The sequence below is a fragment of the Pholis gunnellus genome, assembly GCF_910591455.1.
Source record: "Pholis gunnellus genome assembly, chromosome: 16".
Taxonomy (NCBI): domain Eukaryota; kingdom Metazoa; phylum Chordata; class Actinopteri; order Perciformes; family Pholidae; genus Pholis; species Pholis gunnellus.
In genome coordinates, this window is record NC_136543.1 from 14,172,695 (window position 1) to 14,184,373 (window position 11,679).

An 11,679-nucleotide genomic window follows, 5' to 3' on the forward strand; every position below is an offset into this window, starting at 1 on the left:
ATCCTGTTTCTTTTCTTTTCTTGTTTCAGTTGTAATCATGGGATAACATTTTCCATTTTGTGAATTTTTATTTTTAAACAAACAAAAGGTGATGAAAAGATGTAACGTTAAGTGATGAACTGATTTTTATTTCCACTAATTGATATTATGATTAGGCCGTAATGATGTACCTTTTTAAAAAACATTTTTAAATCTTTGAACACATATTGTGACTGTCCATTTTGGTATTTGGGTGTTTTTCCTTCTTTTCTTTTTTTTTTTTTGTTGCACAAAAACTCAAAGGTTCACCTGAAAATGCAGTAATGTTTTTATTTTTACCCTTCACTTGCTTCAAGTCACTTTCAGTTTAGGGGTTCACTCAGTTTGAATATGTCTGAAATATTTATTCACAAGATATGATGTGTGGCAGTTATGTGTTTGGCAGGGGCAAGGACACTTTGTTATCCAATACTTTTGTTGTTGTGTTTTTTTTTTTTTTTTTTTTATCCATTGAGAGCCATGTTTTTTTTGTTTTTGTTTTTTATCTTGGAGTGCAATAATCAGTCCACCTCAGATAAGCCCATCAAACCTTGCTGAGCATCCTACACACACACACTTACACACACACTTACACTTCAGACCACCTCATCCAGGCAGTTAAACAGGAAAACACGCAGCAACTCCTACAGAAGGTACTTCTCTGGCTTTCATTCATTCTCCTTAACAGGGCTACAATAGGACTTCCCTAAGTATACATATTTAAACTCACACACAGAGCCTAAGATTCAACCTGAAAGACAAGGTGGAGAAGAATGAAAATGGTCAGTTTTTTATCATTGTACCCATTTTGAAAACATCCCCAATTCGTATTGGTTCTTTAAAGATAAATAAATTGAAATAAAAAGCACACGCGTCTGGTTTTTCTGTTTGAATCAGGGTCTTTGTGGTTACTGGTGTGACGGTGGTTTGTACTATATGTAGGCAGGTAGTTGTCAACATTGGCACTGGATATATGGCTGTGATCTCTCTGTCTAGGCCACCAGCTGCTCTGTTGTATTCAAGTAAACATGCTTTAGTTGGTCTTCCCCTTAACACAGAAAATCAATATTCCCTATACATAAAACTCAAAGTATAGGACTTTGTTATACCAGTCCATAACAAAATTCATACATTTTATTATCCTGTTTTGAAAATGAGCACTTGGCGTTAACAGTCTGTGTCTCCCAGACAGCCAGTGTGTGTGTGTGCGTGCGCGCGCTCATGAGGCACGTCAGTCAAAGCCTGCCCTACATGTCCTTTCCCCAGCAGAAAGTGAGTCAGCACCTCGTGGAAGGCACAGGACACCGTGCTACTGAGAAATGACTCACAACAGCAACTGGTAATCACGACACCGCGCCGGGACCTGAACCATTTGAAAGGGCTCCCTCTGCTGCTCACATCTAGTCATGGCCAAAGCTCGGAACAGAACGTGCACATAAAACACCGTATTTAATGAAACAAACCGCTCTAAGATTAATAACTTGACATGACAAAGTTTGGCCTGTTTGACAAACTGAGATTGCTTTGTTGGTTATTGTCACTGCCTTCAATAATGCAGCGGAACCACAAACAAATGAGCTTGTGGCGGCATATTAGAGCTGCATAACCTGCTTTGTATACTATGAATGCCAAATAGGCCTCCAGTGAAATGTGTGATTTAAATGTGACTTTGTATTCGTTGTTTCACTTGAGAAGCTGTATTCAGACACCACCTCACGGTGTTATACACTCCATCAAACTACAATAAACACAACCGGCCTTTCATTTTCCAGTTGACTTCTTTTGGTTTATGATTGTGTTGTGTTGAGTTTTTGAGAAGCAGATTACATAACTGGTTATGTTATGTTCTGCAGAATTCCAGCTAGTTTAGTCTTGAGACAAGAACATCACTTTGGGTCCGAGATCGTTGCTGGAAGAGAAAATGTGTACTTTTTATTTGCACCATCATTTATCTACATCAGTCTTGTTTTCCTTCCACATATGTTTGACTTGTCATAGCAGGAGAAGCACAGTTGTATATTAACACGTCATGTTATTATGTACACTTGTGTGTTGCCAGCTGTGACATGTCAAAATGGTCACTTTTTTAAGTTAAACGTCCAGTGAAAACTAAGAAGTTGAAGCATTCTCCTTTTTACAAAATGTATCCAATACAGTGGTACATTGATTTAACTGTATTGTGTGAAATGATGTGTTAATATTTGACAATGATGGTTGGTCTGTGTGAGCGTCCCTCAGTCCAAGTCTGAGGTGAAAATATAACCTGCTATGGGAGAGATGCAGCAGGCCACTGTCGTGTCTTGTGCTTTCAATCCATTGCACAACAGGTTTGTGGTTTTGATCATTGTCTGACCCAGCAATCATTTATCTCCTGGTCTGGCATCAGTTCCAGCACCGCTCCGAATCCTGTTAGTTTTTAGTGACACCTGTTGGTGTGAAGCACAGCACACCCAAAGACCCAGAACACCGTTAATATTAGTAACACCTGTGCTTCTCCTAACAATCATGCTAAAATAAACTTTACGTTTTGGTGACGCAGAAATATATCTGAATCACTTCAACCATCTTGGAAATTCATCATATTGACAATGTAGTCTTATTTATTTTATTTGTGGTAGCTGGATAGAAAAGTCAAGAATATTACTACGTTTGTTTTACATTTATCTTGAAACATATTTGTAAATGAAAACAATTTAAAAGTTCTCAAGATGGGCTCAAAATGATTGTTGAATGTATGATACCGTGATCAGGTGGAGAGGACATGTTCAACGTAAAAACGCCGCAAAGGACGTCCAACTCTGGACATAACTTCTAGCCTCGTAAAGCCAGAGGCAGCAGCCTGCAGGAGACACGGCTTAACCTAAATCCAGAGATCAATGCACGGACTTGATTTCGAGTGTAGCTGAATCTACAAGCGGTAAATGCAGATTATTTGTCTTCGCAGTGTGTTTTTGTGTTTGTTGTGATGGCCGCCGTGCCAGTCGATGCCTGTTTATGAACTTTAAACTGGGTTTAAGTGTCTGTCGGTCAAACTGTGCTGCCAATTAAATCTGTTGCGCTTTCAATTCTTATCACTGACTGACAATCACAGTGTTGGACACGTGAGCTTGTGTGCATGATACGATGTTTGTTAGGCCTTACGCGTTTTCTATCGGTTTTTCTCTCTGACTTGGTATTATTCAGTTGCCTAGCTTATCGTTGTGACATCTGTTCATTTACTAAATATGGAAAAGTGTAGGGCTGCAGGTCGGTAGTCTAAAGCCATTTCATGCTGAATGACTTATTTCCTCGAAACTTGTGAGGACGTCTCTGCTAAACATAAGAGTTAAAGTGGTGCTTGTGTGTGATACTTTGTGGAGAAACCTTACAGATCTGTCCATTAAATCAATTAATCGATGAGTCGAGAAAATCGTGGGAGTGTTAGTCGACAACAAGTTTGTTTTTCACTTATTCAATTAACTGCTTGGTCTTTAAAATGTCAGATACTTTTATAAATGTCTGATATGTTTAGGAAAATGCCTGTTACAATATACCAGACCACAAGAGGACATTATTGTCATGTATTGATATGCAAAGTCCAAAACCCCAAACTATTCAATCAACTTTCACAAGAGACAAGGAAAACTGGCACATATCCATGGAGATGCATTTAATCTACTTCTACCTAAAAAAATACATAAAAAAAGAATATAAATAAAAGAGCAATCATTTTGACATCAAAGTTAGTGCCGTTTGATTTTATAGAGGTGTTGATTGCACTCTTGGAGGCTGTAGTTTGTAGTGCTGTTGAATAGTATTTATTGCGTTATACTGATATGAATGAGATGGAGAAAACATGAGAGACTTTTCAACCCAAACTGAATGTATTAGTCTGGCTATGGACTTAATAAACTCTAAACTGAGGGTTAGTCTAACAAGGAGTTTTTTGTATCACTACAACACTTGATAATATGCAAACCCTGCCAATTCATTGGCCCTAAGCTTCTCTTTACTCTTGTTTTACTATGTGAATTGCTTGTAAGAGGACATCAGGAGCCCCGGAGCTACTTTTTATGTTTACTTTAAAGGACGTAGGGGAAAAAAGGCCAAGAAGTCCTGACTCTTCTCAAGAAGACCGTGATCCAGTGCAACACTAAGCCCTCTGCAAATCTGATCTAGGCCACACTATTAAGCAGCCAACTCTGCGATACGCCATTGTGATTCGTGGTCCTTTAAAAATGCATGTTCGCTCTTGGCTCTGTATCTTTAATGAGGTGTGTCTGAAATATTTGATAGCCTTGTGCTCATTTGAAAAACAAGTACGTTTATTTTCATTAATATTTGATTCGGAAATGAATATATGTAAAACACATACATTAATTAGTCTGTTTTGATCAATTGTCTCTGTCTAATGCGGAGCGAGGATTTCCGCACAGTAACTCCCCACAGGCTACACTGGTGCATATCATTCTCCGGTGCTTCAGAGCACAGCCATTTAATTTTCAAAGTGGGATTTAGCATCTTTTAAGACTATTTACACTCAAAAGAAATTATCAGTTTTCACCAAGCGTTGAGGCGCATTTGTTAAATGGATGTTCGTCCCATTAGAATGTGCTGCTTGAATGATGAATGAATAGGGATGTAACCATCACAGATGTGGCGTTGCAGATGTGACAAGTGAGAAGTGATTTTGCCTTCAGGGCACATGCTGGGTATTTTATTTGCGGGTAAGGAACGCACCACCAGTTCACTGAACTGTTTCATATTGCATATTAAAGACATTCAAAGTCTTTAACATCAGCTGATACAAAATCAAGAAAGAAAACTGTGAATTTACTGAAACACTTGCTTCATTTTCAGAATCATTAGTTCAATGTTAGTGGGTGTCGAGACACATCGCAAGCACAAGAGGAAGATAATAAAGTGTAATGTCTCCCCTTCCCACGAGATGGTGATGGAGACCTATATGAACAGTGCAGTAATGCATCTAATGGCCAGTAGAGAGCAGTACTAATACACCAATCCCTCAGATGCTGCCCGTGGGCTGCAGTGGCGAGAAGTGTGATGTATTCTCTCTGGGTGCACCTTGGACAGCGCCAATCTGGTGAGTCATACTGCCACTGTATCCAGCCTGTTTGGATTCAGCAGGCAGAGGCCGCGCATTAATTAATAAGCACATATTTAATCTTTGTGGAACAAGGAAAGGGGTGGAAAATGGAGGCTTGTTTAGCTTCTCTGCAACTCACCCCTACCTAACTCAATAAGGAGAGACTGCAACAAGGAGCAGGTGTTTCTGTTTGTACTAATAGAAGCTGATTTCAGCTTGTCTTGGCATGTGGAAGTTTTTTTTTTTTTTTACAAGTTATAAAAACAGTTTGTAACCCATTTCTTTCAAGCTCTTTCCCTGAGATGACAGCAATCGAAATGTTGTTTGTTTATATCAGAAATGGTTGACACAGCACTCAGATGTCGTGCCAGAATAATATGGACGTTCACTGAAAAAGAGCTGAGGACGGGGGAATCGCATATTTTTAAAAGCTCCTTTTTTTTTTATGCTGCGCAGTCGTTTGGCAAAGAACAGCTTTATGTTGGTAAATGTTATTGTGCAGCGCTGCTTTCTGCCCTTGGCTCCGCCGCAGCCGGTGTTAATGAGTGTGAGTGCATGGTGAATGGCAGGCCAACACACTGCCAGTCAATCAGCAGGGTTGTCTGGCCCCTCTCCTTCACTCTCTAGGGGATGAGATATGTGTCATCCTCCCATGAGGCATCTCACCACGGCGGTGCCTCCGTTCTCCCTCCACTGTGCCAAGTCCTCCCCGCCCCACTCTGCTTCTCCGTGATAGTTTGTCTCCTCTGGCTTATATCTGTTGATGATGTTTTCTCTTCTCTTCTTCTTCCCATCTGTATTCACCTGTTTGCTTATCAGCCCAGCTCTCATCTTTAACTCCAGCTGCTTCTTTTCATCTCACCCTTTTCCTTCGGATGCAAGACTCAGCAGGACCGCGCAGCTTCATCCTCTGGCCCCGTCTTCCACCCATTCGTTGCTTCCCTTTCTCTCAAAGCTGGTGAGGCACAAAAGACTGAAGCAGCAAATAATACACAGCGCATGAGTGGTACGTGGTTGCCGTTTAGCCGGCTGATCTTCATTTATTTGCTCACTGAAGATGAAATAGTAATCCGGAGCGGAGGCGTTTTTTCTCTCTTAATGCACTTGTCAGCAGCCATATCAATAGCCCCAAAGCAGCCATGAAAGGCCAATCTATCCTGACACAGCATGCTCTAAGTGGTCGGTTTAACAAGCACCTCTACTAATTGGTTGTGTTTGAGATCCCTATTCATTAGCAGTTAGGGTCACGCCATTGCAGTGGGCAGGTGTGCGCATTCCTTTGTTCTTAATCTTATCTCTCTATCTTTCCCCGTGGAACTTTAGCTCTGTGGCTCTATGTGATTCGCAGGAGCTGTCCTGAGCATTTCCTCCACTTCAGCACATATCTGAATAGCTTCGGAATCTAACAAAGCGGACACACACACACACACACACACACACACACACACACACACACACACACACACACACACACACACACACACATACACCTACACACACATGTGGTACTTAATCAGCAACGATTCATTTTTCCTTTCCCACCTGTGAAGAAGTAAGACGGGGGCAGAGCAGATTAGAGGCTATGCACACATCCAGACATACAGTATTCAAACAGGAGTTGTAAATTGCAGTGTATGTATAGTGGAGGAATATTGTTTCAGGGTCGTCCATCTACATCTTATTTACCCATCTTTTTATTTGCTAAAAGACCCTTTTTTTTGCACTGGTCAGGCTGTAGGAGGTAAATTATTAACATACTGTACATCATGGTATTATAGATCCGATCTAATACATGTAGCCTATGATATGTTAAACATGACAAAACAAGAGGTTTGTCTATTGCGACAAACGCTTTGAAGTACCTTCAGGATTAAAGTCAAAGCTCAGTAAGTGTTTAAGGGGAAGGTTCCAGGCTTAAGTCAAATTGTATGAATCTGTTTGCAATCCCTGAACCAACGTTAAACCTAATATTTATTGTGTCTGCTCCTCCGTAGCACACTTGTGAGAGATGACTCATGAGAGATCACTTTTTTTTTATCGGGGTCATCTGTCAAAACACTCTCCGGAGAGACGACGTCAGTATCCCAGGTGTAATCTGTTCTGGCAGACAGCTGATCCCTGCTGAGTGAAATGGCTGCCAAGGAGTCTGGTTTGAATGTGAACGCTCCCCTCCAGACTCACTGACAACAAGCGAGCCAAGTCCATCTCTGGAGTCAAACTGCTAATCAAAGGGAAGGCATTAGCTATTCTTTTGCAGCGTTCGACAAACGCTCCACCTGCTGCTTTGCAACCTTCACACGAGCGCATCTCCAGTATAGTCCTTGTTTAGACTCAGCATTGAACCAGGTAGTTCAAGTAATGCTAATCTGACAGTAATGGTCAAATCATTGACTCAATAATGGTTTCTTTTCAGTGCTGCCCTTTTTCCACGATTGACTCTTGGTGCAAAGCTTTGCTCATTGACCACTGCCAGAGTGATATTCCAGGGAGTGGATGAGAGGGGCTTGGAGAGGTGATCTCACTATTATCCCTGAGCTATTCTTCCATTGTGGGGAGATCAAAGTGGTATTTATGCTAGGCCTCTGGATATGTGCATGCCGTGGAGAAGTATACTCCAATGTAGTGTGAAAGCCTCTCCATTAATGGATGAAAGGTTGTTGGCCCAAATCATCAAATGGAAGTTCAAAAGGGCTAATCAGGCTAATCAGAGTATCTGCAACATGTATTACGGCTGTGCTGTTTTAAGAGGAATGGTTTGACATATTGGAAAATAGGCTTCCTTTCTTGCAGAGAGTGAAAATAGATACCACTCTCAGGTCTGTGTGGTAAATATGTCGCTGAAGCGAGCAGCCAGTTAGCTTAGCTTAGCTTAGTTTAGCTAGTAGACTGGAAACTTGGGGAAACGGCTTGTTTGGCTATCTCCAACACAATCTGACTACCAGAGTACAATTAACACTCTATATCTTGTTTGTTTAATCCGTCCAAAAACTGAAGTGTAAAATGTAAATTATGTGCCGGAGTATTTCTTATCAACTTCCTGGAGTCTGGTTGCCTGGTCACCTAAGGATGAGGACAAGAACACATTGTTTCCCTGAATTCACATTGATGCTAAGCCAGCAATCGTATACATGTATTTGACAGTTATAGAGCATCTTTGTTAAAAAATAACAAACCCATCAAACTGTTGATGATATTTAATAAGATCCAGGAGGGCTTTATATTTACCGCACAGACATACGACCGGTGTCTGTCTTCTCTGCAAGAAAGAACATTGACTTATTTCCCAAAATGCACTTATTCCTGCACTTTACTTGCACTATTTTAATTTAAAACAAATATGCATCACCAGAATTTCCTTTTTTCAGCAATAGAGGAATCAAGTCACTGGTTTTGCTCAGGTACTTTTACTTCTTCTGTATTTTACTTTCTAAGAGAAACGCATGCAGTGAATGAATCACTTAAAGAACAAAGTGCACTAACCTACTCAACTGTGCAACTTTGAAGTAAAGTTATTTAAATGCAGACTCGACTGTCACCGCCACAGTTGGAGGTACACGGTGAGCTCATCAGTGTGTGAGATTGAGGCATCTGTAGGTGCTCCTCCCGGTAGCTGTGATCATCTGTGGCATCTGCCTGTTCAGAAGATAAAAGTGCAGGCGCTGATGTTTTCATTAAACATCAGACAACATGCATCCGTCTGAAAAATGCCTTTTAATCCTCACAAACCCACCAAAATATCTCCTTTGGTTTCATTACGCTTCCGAAAAAGAGATTTAGACAGGAACCATGTGTACCTGTCAAGAAACATACCTCCGTTTTTCTGTAATTCTGCGAGGTGTGTTGAGAAAATGTCCAAAAGGCTGTTCAATTCCAATGATTGAGCCTTGTGTTTTTTTTAAGCCATCAAATGTTTGTTGATGCAGACCATCAGCAGTAAAAATGTAAGATTCATAAAGGGCATGTAAAAGTCAAGTTTAAAGGTACATATTCAATGTGTATTCAGATAATGAGGTGGCAGGGGAGTTTCTTCATTGTAAACACTTGAGTTGCACAATGACAGGTGTGTGCGCGCTTGTAATTGCATACCTCCATGTCGTCAGCGTTCATTCCCCTCTATTTTTTCCCCCTGTCGGTGTGTAGTTTTTGCAAGTGTTAGGTCCTTTTTCATCTTGTCTTTAGGAAAAAGGCAAGATACGGTGGCATTTGCTGATTGCTGATCGCAAAGGCACCGCATGCGGCACGGCTTGCATACTTAATGCCGGAAGGCTGGAACTCCGATTGCAATCAGGGGGACCGAGCGAACGCAGTGGTGGGAGGGAATAAACAATAATACATCCAAATTCAACAAGAGCAGTTGACAGAGGGCACCAGAGGAATGGCTGAATATGAAGCCAGTGTAATTGACAGCTGATTCTACACAGTGCACCTCTGACCTTTGCTGCTTTGTTTTTTCTCTCCACACACGCACTCACAGTGATCTCCAAATACATGTTTAATTCAACCATGTTCGAGCCCAGATAGAAACACCGTAGGAACCTATTTAGTATTCCGACCATTTACTGTGCTGGCAAACACCCACCACTGTCAAGATGCATAACAGGTTTCCTGTTGGTGGAGGCAACCGGAGTGGTAGGGGAGGAAATCAGAGGGTGACGAGAGGTTGAGGAACTGATGAACTTGTCTTCATGCAAATGCACTCGTGAACTATTCAGCGTGTGTTTCCTCAAATGTGTTTATGGTGCACCACCTTGATGGTAACGCACACAGGCTAAGACTTGGAGGCAATCTTCTTGGCAAACAAAAGGCAGGGTGTAGAAATAAACTGGAGAGGGAGGGCAAATCAGATAATTCATGCCTTTGGGGCTGTTTGTTTGCATACATATATATGGTAAAATATGATGCAATGTCTCTGCTAAATATAGTCCCACAGTGTTTACTGTTGGATGACTATTCTACATTCAGGGCCAGGCACCCAAGGCATTGTCTTCAGCTGTCTCCAGTAGTGAGAAGAGGGAGACAGGAAAAGGTCTCGGGAAAGGTCTGCCAAGGGCTTGGCCTCTTGTTGCTAATCAGGCTCTCTCTCCGGGCTGCTTGTCCATTCAAGGCCTTTGCCTCAATCTGACTACAGACAAAGACTTGTTAGGACATAAACTTCTGGTGACAAACTGTGTCATCACCCTAGGCAAGCGCACGTGGAGGGCTTGTGCATATAGTTTGCACGCAATACACTCAGTCAAGCAAGGAGCGAACCGTATAATCGGTGTTCTCTTTCTTGCGCCTCCTTTTCTTCTCACCTACCGCTTTAAAGCATTCCTGGCTGCAAAAATTCAATTATTCTTTCTCTTTACCCATCTCTCTCCCAGAGGCATGCAGTCTATCCTTCTTCCTCATCACTAGTGAAGTGGCATGGATTTGCCGTAAGTGACAGGATTCTCAGGCATTACATCCTGAAAGGCCCTCTGCAGGACACTCGCAAATGCTTGGCATAGAGCGGACGTTGACTTGATCGAGTGTGGCTCCGACATCTGTGATCATCTGCTGACAAGTTGCAAAGCATTGGCCTTAAGGGACAGACTTTTGAGAAGAATGTTCAATTCAAGCTCGTAATATGATTAGGTCCACATGTTTCTGCGAGGGCATCCGATACTGCAGAGAGTATTAAGTTGCGGGGCATCACCCGAGGATATCTACGTTCCATCAAGCTGTGTGAAAAGAAGTCCAATCTAATACAAGTTCGGAATCGCGGTAACACAAAGCATAAAAAGTTTCCTTTTTGCTGCTTGCGTCGCTACTGCTTCCACAAGCGTAGCAGTCAATAAATATCGGAGACAATCTCCCCCTCTTCCAACCTTTATATCAGGCTGACTCTAAATCCAGTCTGGAATGCATTCACTGCTATCTGATCCCGGCTGTCACATCCCCTGCAACACACACGCACACGCACACGCGCGCACGCACACACTTCACTACCAACGCAGTACCTACCCAGCGTGCATGGTTGACTCGATATTTCATAATGCGTCATGTACCAATGTGAGATATGGTCCCTGATTTCATTTATATGGAGCAATGCTTGCTCTCTTATCTGTGCTGGAGTGAAATAGCTGTGGATCAACGTCGTTAATGTGTCAGTCTCAAACTGATGGAGAGTTTACATGCTGCAGAGAGCTGCAGTGGAGCATTTGGAAGCTGCAACGATACGGGGAAGTTCAGTCGAGTTTCACGTGCCGATGTTCGCTCCGAGTTTGATTTTGACTCGATAGTTCTTAGGTCGGTGTCACGAATAGGACATCTGGGTTTGAAACTCTGATGCCAGCGCTGAGATTATGTGCAAGGATTTAATCAGCGATTGATTTTCACAGACACCGACGCAACATTACTCAGGGAAGTCCATTCAACTCTGCCTTGACCGATCACCTTTTGCTGCGTGTTGATTCATCTTTCCGGGTGTGTGATAGAAGAGATGCTCAGGGCCAAACACTAGATTCCTGAATTTAATGAAGTTTTTACTTCGACATTGGCATTCACCAGTGTGAAAGGAGACCACCTTGTCTTTCAGATTTCAATGGAAAACG